Genomic DNA, 8,154 nt, shown 5'->3' with positions numbered 1-8,154 from the left:
CCTTCCAGACTCACATTAAGCATCTCCAATCCAAAGTTAAATCTAGAATCGGCTTCCTATTTCACAACAAAGCATCTTTCACTCATGCTGCCAAACATACCCTCTTAAAACTGACTGTCCTACCGATCCTTGACTTCGGCGATGTCATTTACAAAATAGCCTCCAACATTCTACTCAGCAAATTGGATGTAGTCTATCACAGTGTAATCCGTTTTGTCACCAAAGCCCCATATACTACCCACCACTGCGACCTGTATGCTCTCATTGGCTGGCCCTCACTACATATCCATCGCCAAACCCACTAGCTCCAGGTCATCTATAAGTCGTTGCTATGTAAAGCCCCGCCTTATCTCAGCTCACTTCCAGTTGTCTGCTTCCAATGACTGGAACGAATTGCAAAAATCACTGAAGCTGGAGACATTTCTACATTATATTTTAGTCATTTAGCAGACGCTCTTATCCAGAGCAACTTACAGTAGTGAATGCATACATTTCATACAATTTCATACATTTTTTTTTTCTCACTGTGCTGGCCCCCCGTGGGAATCGAACCCACAACCCTGGCGTTGCAAACACCATGCTCTACCAACTGAGCTAGAGGGGAGACCCATATCTCCCTCACTAGCTTCAAGCATCAGCTGTCAGAGCAGCTTACCGATCATTGCACCTGTACACAACCCATCTGTAAATAGCCCACCCAACTACCTCATCCCCATACTGTTATTTCTTTTTTGCTCCTTTGCACCCCAGTCTACTTGCACATTCATCTTCTGCACGTCTATCACTCCAGTGTTTAATTGCTAAATTGTAATTATTTTGCCACTATGGTCTATTTATTGCCTTACCTCCCTAATCTTACTACATTTGCACATTGTGTTATTGACTGTACGTTTGTTAATTCCATGTGTAACTCTGTGTTGTTGTTTGTGTCACACTGCTTTGCTTTATCTTGGCCAGGTCGCAGTTGTAAATGAGAACTTGTTCTCAACTGGCCTACCTGGTTAAATAAAGGTGAAATATATATATATATATATAGACAGTAGACTGTAACAAGGCAGGGTTACATTTAACACTATAGACAGTAGACTGGAACAAGGCAGGGTTACATTTAACACTATAGACAGTAGACTGGAACAAGGCAGGGTTACATTTAACACTATTTAATATATATACGATATATATATATGTGTATATATATATATATATTAAATAGTGTTATAATGTAACCCTGCCTTGTACATTCTACTGTCTATAGTGTTATATGTAACCCTGCCTTGTTCCAGTCTACTGTCTATAGTGTTATATGTAACCCTGCCTTGTTCCAGTCTACTGTCTATAGTGTTATATGTAACCCTGCCTTACATAAAGCTGACAGAATGAATAATTCCAGAATAGCACTTAATAGGTTTTATGACATAAAATTCAAATATATTTCTATATTGAAACCTGTCTGTCTTTTTTGATTATTTAAATCCCACTGCTTAACAATGTGTGTGTATAGAGTGAAATTCATATTTAAAGACATTGTTTGCATAACGCTTATCCCTGGTTGCTATAGTAGGCCTATTAAACTACAGAGTATGTTTCCCATTGAAGTTGTTGTCTCTGGCTCTTTTGATATCAGATTCACAATGAATAATAAGGTTTGTGGTAGTTTGAAAGGGTTTTAATCCACCTGTCGTGACATGACTATCATTAATCTGATGACTGTTAATTATTTTATCAACTATGTTTAATTTGTTACTTGATTAAATTAATCATGTAACAATTAACTCATTAGGAATTTGAGGCACCACGGGAAGAGTTGTGTAATGAGTTACTATCTCCCGACTTAAACTCGAAAGACGTACAGATATCTCTCACATCAATGACAGTCCATTATTACCTCATATCAGTCTCATCCTAAACATCGCATAATCCTTGGATCTGCAAGAACCCTAGCCCTTCTGAATATTCAGTACTACACAAATTGATTTAATCATTTATTTACTAACTAACTTAATAATAACACAGAATACACATACACACTTACATGAGATAAAAGTCCCTAGTGGACTGACAAGATATGATGGCTTGTTACACAGTGGAAAGGGGGGTGGGAAAAATAAAGTGAGGGAGAGACAAAGAGAGTCAACTTATCGTATATACATTGTAAGGCTCTGGTTGTCCACCAGAGGTCACAATGTCCTTCTGCTTTGCTAGTGGAGTGGTTGTTAGAATAGATATTTCAGATGTACCAATGGATGTCTTTAGTCAAATTCTATGACAACTTTGACATGCACAGCTGCAGACTGTGACTGTTTCTGGTCTCCTAGGTGAGGTTATCTTGTCGTGTAGAGGTTGAGAGCTTCAGAGTTTCTAACCATTCCAACATGTAGATCTCACGTATTTTGGTCTCGTAGTGGTCTCAATGATTGAATATTCAGGGTTCAGCTCCCCACCATTTTACACGCCAGCAGTAACCCGGCAATGTACTGGTCTCACCATTTTCAGCCATGTAGACACTGCTCCGTGCTTTCTGGTCTTGTAGTTTTAACCATTTGTGATGTCCAGCTTAGACCATCTGTCTGCTTGGTCTGTAGAGTTTAAACCATTTTGTAACGTTCAGCTCACGCTGTCCATCAGGCTGGTCGAATGTACATTTCGTTAGCGAGTTCTTTTAAGCACTCTGGCCAAAAGGGGCCACAATGTCTGTGCTCACTTGGGCTTGGTTACTGACTGGGCATGAGTTTATATGAAAAGTAATTATGTGATTTAGTTAATTAATTAATCACAATTAGCAATGTGATTTTAGCCTTCTATCTACACAAAAGTATTTTCATATATTTTTTTACCCCTTTTTATCCCTAATTTCGTGGTATCCAATTGGTAGCTACAGTCTTGTCTCATTGCTGCAACTCATGTACGGATCCGGCAGAGGCGAAGGTTGAGAACCGTGCGTCCTCAAAACACAACCCAACCAAGCTGCACTGCCCACTTAACCCGGAAGCCAGCCGCACCAATGTGTTAGAGGAAAAACGGTACACCTGGCAACCGTGTCAGCACACATTTACATTTTAGTCATTTAGAAGACGCTCTTATCCAGAGAGACTTACAGTAGTGAATGCATACATTTCATTTCATACATTTTTTTTTTCATACTGGCCCCCCGTGGGAAATGAACCCACAACCCTGGTGTTGCAAACACCATGCTCTACCAACTGAGCTACAGGGAAGGCTCAGCCCACCAGTGCGTGATAGGACAAGGACATCCCTGCCAGCCAAACCCTCCCCTAACCCGGGCAATGCCGGGCCAATTGTGCTGCGCCCCATGGGTCTCCCAGTCACAGCCGGCTGCGACAGAGCTTGGACTCAAACCCAGAATCTGCCTTGTACATTCTACTGTCTATAGTGTTAAATGTAACCCTGCCTTGTACATTCTACTGTCTATAGCTGATTGGTCTTTTGAGCCACTGTCAGGAGAGTCATGACACACCTTAGGCCAGGACTGTTTCCAACCCGACAATAAATCCCCCAGCTCTATAACACAGATGAAAAGGGAAGCTATCTATAATAATAATATTTTGTCATAGCCAACGAATAGGATCCAGAGTTATACCTGACCAGGTCATGAGATCAGGAAAAACTCCAGGCCCCAGAGAAGACATACACTACATGAAGTATGTGGATAAGCATAAGGGACGTAGTCTGAACCATAAAAAACAGCCTCAGACCATTATTCCTCCTCCACCAAACTTTACAGCTGGCAATATGCATTTGGGCAGGTAGTGTTCCCCTGGCATCCGCCAAACCCAGATTCGCCTGACAGACTGCCAGATTGTGAAGCGTGATTCACCACTCCAGACAGCGTGTTTCTACTGCTCCAGAGTCCGAAGGCGGCAAGCTTTACACCACTCCAGCCGATGCTTGGCATTGCCCATGGTGATCTTAGGCTTGTGTGTGTCACAGTATCCTCCTCGGTCGGGTGGCACTCGGCGGTCGTCGTCGCCGGCCTATTAGCTGCCACGTATCTATGTTTCTGTGTCTTTTGGTTTTGTCTGTCTGTCCCGCACCTGTTTCGTGTCTGTCATTAGTGGGGGTTATTTAGTGTGTATTTTCAGTTTGGGTTCTCGTGCGGGATTGTTTATTGTCCTGTTTCGCTGGCCTGTGTAAGCTTTATTGCCGGGCTGCGCCCCGTGCGCTTTTTCCCTCGTGTTTATTTTGGGAATGTGTTTTTTTCTGGCTGACTTTTTGAGCGCCCTGTGCCTTTCGGCTATTGTGTTTTGCCCGTTGCATTAAAACTCTGTTGCTCCGGCCCTCTGTCTCCTGCGCCTGATTCCGCATCTCCACTGGTCCTAGAATTCCGTGACAGTGTGCGGCTGCTCGGCCATGGAAACCCATTTTATGAAGCTCCCAACAAACAGTTATTGTGCTGATGTTGCTTCCAGAGGCAGTTTGGAACTCGGTAGTAAGTGTTGCGGTAGTAATTTTTTACGCATTTCAGCACTCTGCGGTCCCTCTTGTGTGGCCTATCACTTCGCAGCTAAGCCGTTGTTGCTCCTAGACGTTTCCACTTCACAATAACACCACTTACAGTTGCCCTGGGCAGCTCTAGTAGGGCAGAAACTTGACAAACTGAGTTGTTGGAAAATTGGCATCCTATGACGGTGCCACGTTGAAAGTCACTGAGCTTTTCAGTAAGGAACCAACAGAAACACTGTTTAGTTTAACACTATCTTGGTGGGTCACATATACAGTACACACTAAGAAAGTGTTAAATTTAACACTGTGGGTGTTACAATTATTATCTCAAATGTGCTGTGTGCTTAGCTGAAAGGTTCCACATACACACACACAAATACACACACACACACACACACACACACACACACACACACACACACACACACACACACACACACAGTGCATAGAACATGTAGAGGGTTGCTGCTTGGGCCTTTGAGAGAAGATGGAATTGAAGGCTGGAGGATGGGAGAGAGGGGAGAGGAGGGGAGAGGAGGGTAGAGGAGGGGAGAGGAGGGGAGGAGGGGAAAGGATGGGAGAGGAGGGGAAAGGGGAGAGGAGGGGAGAGGAGGGGAGAGGAGAGGAGAGGAGGGGAGGAGGATGGGAGAGGAGGGAGAGGAGGGGAGAGGAGGGGAGAGGAGGGGAGGAGGGGAGAGGATGGGAGAGGAGAGGGGAGGAGGGGAGAGGAGGGGAGAGGAGGGGAGGAGGGGAGAGGATGGGAGAGGAGGGGAGAGGAGGGGAGGAGGGGAGAGGATGGGAGAGGAGGGGAGAGGAGGGGAGAGGAGGGGAGGATGGGAGAGGATGGGAGAGGAGGGGAGGATGGGGAGAGGAGGGGAGAGGAGGGGAGAGGAGGGGAGGATGGGAGAGGAGAGGAGAGGAGGGGAGAGGAGGGGAGAGGAGGAGAGAGGATGGGAGAGGATGGGAGAGGAGGGGAGAGGAGGGGAGAGGAGGGGAGAGGATGGGAGAGGAGAGGAGAGGAGGGGAGAGGAGGGAGGGAGAGGAGGAGAGAGGATGGGAGAGGAGGGGAGAGGAGGGGAGAGGAGGGGAGAGGAGGGGAGAGGAGGGGAAAGGAGGGGAAAGGATGGAAGAGGAGGGGAGAGGAGGGGAGAGGAGGGGAGAGGAGGGGAGGAGGGGAGAGGAGGGGAGAGGAGGGGGAGGAGGGGAGGAGGGGAGAGGATGGAGAGGAGGGGAGAGGAGGGGAGGATGGGAGAGAGGGGAGGATGGGAGAGGAGGGGAGAGAGTGGAGGAGGGGAGAGGAGGGGAGGATGGGAGAGAGAGGAGGATGGGAGAGGAGGGGAGAGAGGGGAGGAGGGGAGGGAGGGGAGGATGGGAGAGAGGGGAGGATGGGAGAGGAGGGGAGGAGGGAGAGGATGGGAGGAGGGAGAGGGGGGAGGATGGGAGAGAGGGAGGATGGGAGAGGAGGGGAGAGAGGGGAGGAGGGGAGAGGAGGGGAGGGATGGAGAGAGGGGAGGATGGGAGAGGAGGGGAGGATGGGAGAGAGGGGAGGATGGGAGAGGAGGGGAGAGAGGGGAGGAGGGGGGAGGATGGGAGAGGAGGGGAGAGAGGGGAGGAGGGGAGAGGAGGGGAGGAGCGGATGGGAGAGAGGGAGGATGGGAGAGGATGGGAGAGGAGGGGAGAGGAGGGGAGAGGAGGGGAGAGGAGGGGAGGAGGGGAGAGGATGGGAGGGAGGGGAGGAGGGGAGAGGATGGGAGAGAGGGGGGAGAGGAGGGGAGAGGGGGGAGGATGGGAGAGGATGGGGAGAGGAGGGGAGAGGAGGGGAGAGAGGGGAGAGGAGGGGAGAGGAGGGGAGAGGAGGGGAGGAGGGGGGGAGGATGGGAGAGGAGGGGAGAGGAGGGGAGAGGATGGGAGAGGAGGGGAGAGGAAGGGAGGAGGGGAGAGGATGGGAGAGGAGGGGAGAGGAGGGGAGAGGAGGGGAGGAGGGGAGAGGATGGGAGAGGGAGGGGAGAGGAGGGAGGAGGGGAGAGGATGGGAGAGGAGGGGAGAGGAGGGGAGAGGAGGGGAGGAGGGGAGAGGATGGGAGAGGAGGGGAGAGGAGGGGAGAGTAGGGGAGAGGAGGGGAGAGGAGGGGAGATTAGGGGAGGATGGGAGAGGATGGGAGAGGAGGGGAGGAGGAGGGGAGGAGGGGAGAGGATGGGAGTGGAGGGGGAGAGGAGGGAGAGGAGGGGAGGAGGGAGAGGATGGGAGAGGAGGGGAGAGGATGGGAGAGGAGGGGAGGGGAGAGGAGGAGAGAGGAGGGGAGAGGAGGGGAGAGGAGGGGAGGATGGGAGAGGAGGGGGAGGAGGGGAGAGGAGGGGAGAGGAGGGGAGGAGGGGAGAGGATGGGAGAGGATGGGAGAGGAGGGGAGAGGAGGGGAGGATGGGAGAGGAGGGGAGGATGGGAGAGGATAGAAGGATGGGAGAGGGAGGGGAGGATGGGAGGATGGGAGAGGAGGGGAGGATGGGAGAGGAGGGGAGGATGGGAGAGGAGGGGAGAGAATGGGAGAGGATGGAGAGGAGGGGAGGATGGGAGAGGAGGGGAGGATGGGAGAGGAGGGGAGGATGGGGAGAGGAGGGGAGGATGGGGAGGATGGGAGAGGATGGGAGGATGGGAGAGGAGGGGAGGATGGGAGAGGAGGGTAGGATGGGAGGATGGGAGGATGGGAGGATGGGAGAGGAGGGAGGAGGGAGAAGAGGGGAGGATGGGAGAGGATGGGAGGATGGGAGAGGAGGGGAGGAGGGAGAGGAGGGGAGGATGGGAGAGAGGGGAGATGGGAGGAGAGGGGAGGATGGGAGAGAGGGGAGAGGAGGGGAGGAGGGGAGAGGAGGTGCGGCATGGGAGGAGAGGGGAGGATGGGGAGAGAAGGGGAGGATGGGAGAGAGGGGAGGATGGGAGGAGGGGAGGATGGGCGAGGAGGGGAGGAGGGGAGAGAGGGAGGATGGGAGAGGAGGGGAGAGAGGGAGGAGGGAGAGGAGGGGAGGAGGAGGATGGGAGAGGAGGGGCGGATGGGACTGCGGAGGAGAGGAGGGAGAGGAGGGAGGATGGGAGAGGAGGGGAGGATGGGAGAGGCGGGGAGGATGGGAGAGGAGGGGAGGATGGGAGAGAGGGGAGGATGGGAGAGGAGGGGAGAGAGGGGAGGATGGGGAGGATGGGAGAGGAGGGGAGGATGGGAGAGGATGGGAGGGAGGGGAGAGGAGGGGAGAGGAGGGGAGGAGGGGAGGATGGGAGGATGGGAGAGAGGGGAGGATGGGAGGATGGGAGAGGAGGGAGGATGGGAGGATGGGAGAGGAGGGGAGGATGGGAGGATGGGAGGGAGTGGCGGCTGGGAGAGGAGGGGAGGATGGGAGAGGAGGGGAGGATGGGAGGATGGGAGAGGAGGTGAGGATGGGAGAGGAGGGGAGGATGGGGAGGATGGGAGAGGAGGGGAGGATGGGAGAGGAGGGAAGGATGGGAGGATGGGAGAGGAGGAAGGATGGGGAGAGGAGGGGAGGATGGGAGAGGAGGGGAGGATGGGAGGATGGGAGAGGAGGTGAGGATGGGAGGATGGGAGAGGAGGGGAGGATGGGAGAGGAAGGGAGGATGGGAGAGGAGGGAGGATGGGGAGGATGGGAGAGGAGGAAGGATGGGAGAGGAGGGGAGGATGGGAGAGGAGGG

General features: G+C 52.1%; 1 non-coding gene across 1 annotated transcript; it reads right to left on the bottom strand.

The window, feature by feature from the left end:
* Positions 1-531: 531 nt before the first annotated feature.
* On the bottom strand, positions 532-604 carry trnaa-ugc (transfer RNA alanine (anticodon UGC)). Its single transcript has one exon. It is a non-coding gene; the product is annotated as a tRNA-Ala (tRNA).
* Between the last annotated feature and the right edge of the window lie 7,550 nt (positions 605-8,154).

The sequence above is a fragment of the Salmo trutta genome, chromosome 19 (assembly GCF_901001165.1).
Source record: "Salmo trutta chromosome 19, fSalTru1.1, whole genome shotgun sequence".
Lineage (NCBI taxonomy): Eukaryota > Metazoa > Chordata > Actinopteri > Salmoniformes > Salmonidae > Salmo > Salmo trutta.
The sequence above is the reverse complement of the archived record's forward strand: the minus strand, read 5'-3'. Positions and strand labels throughout refer to the sequence as shown.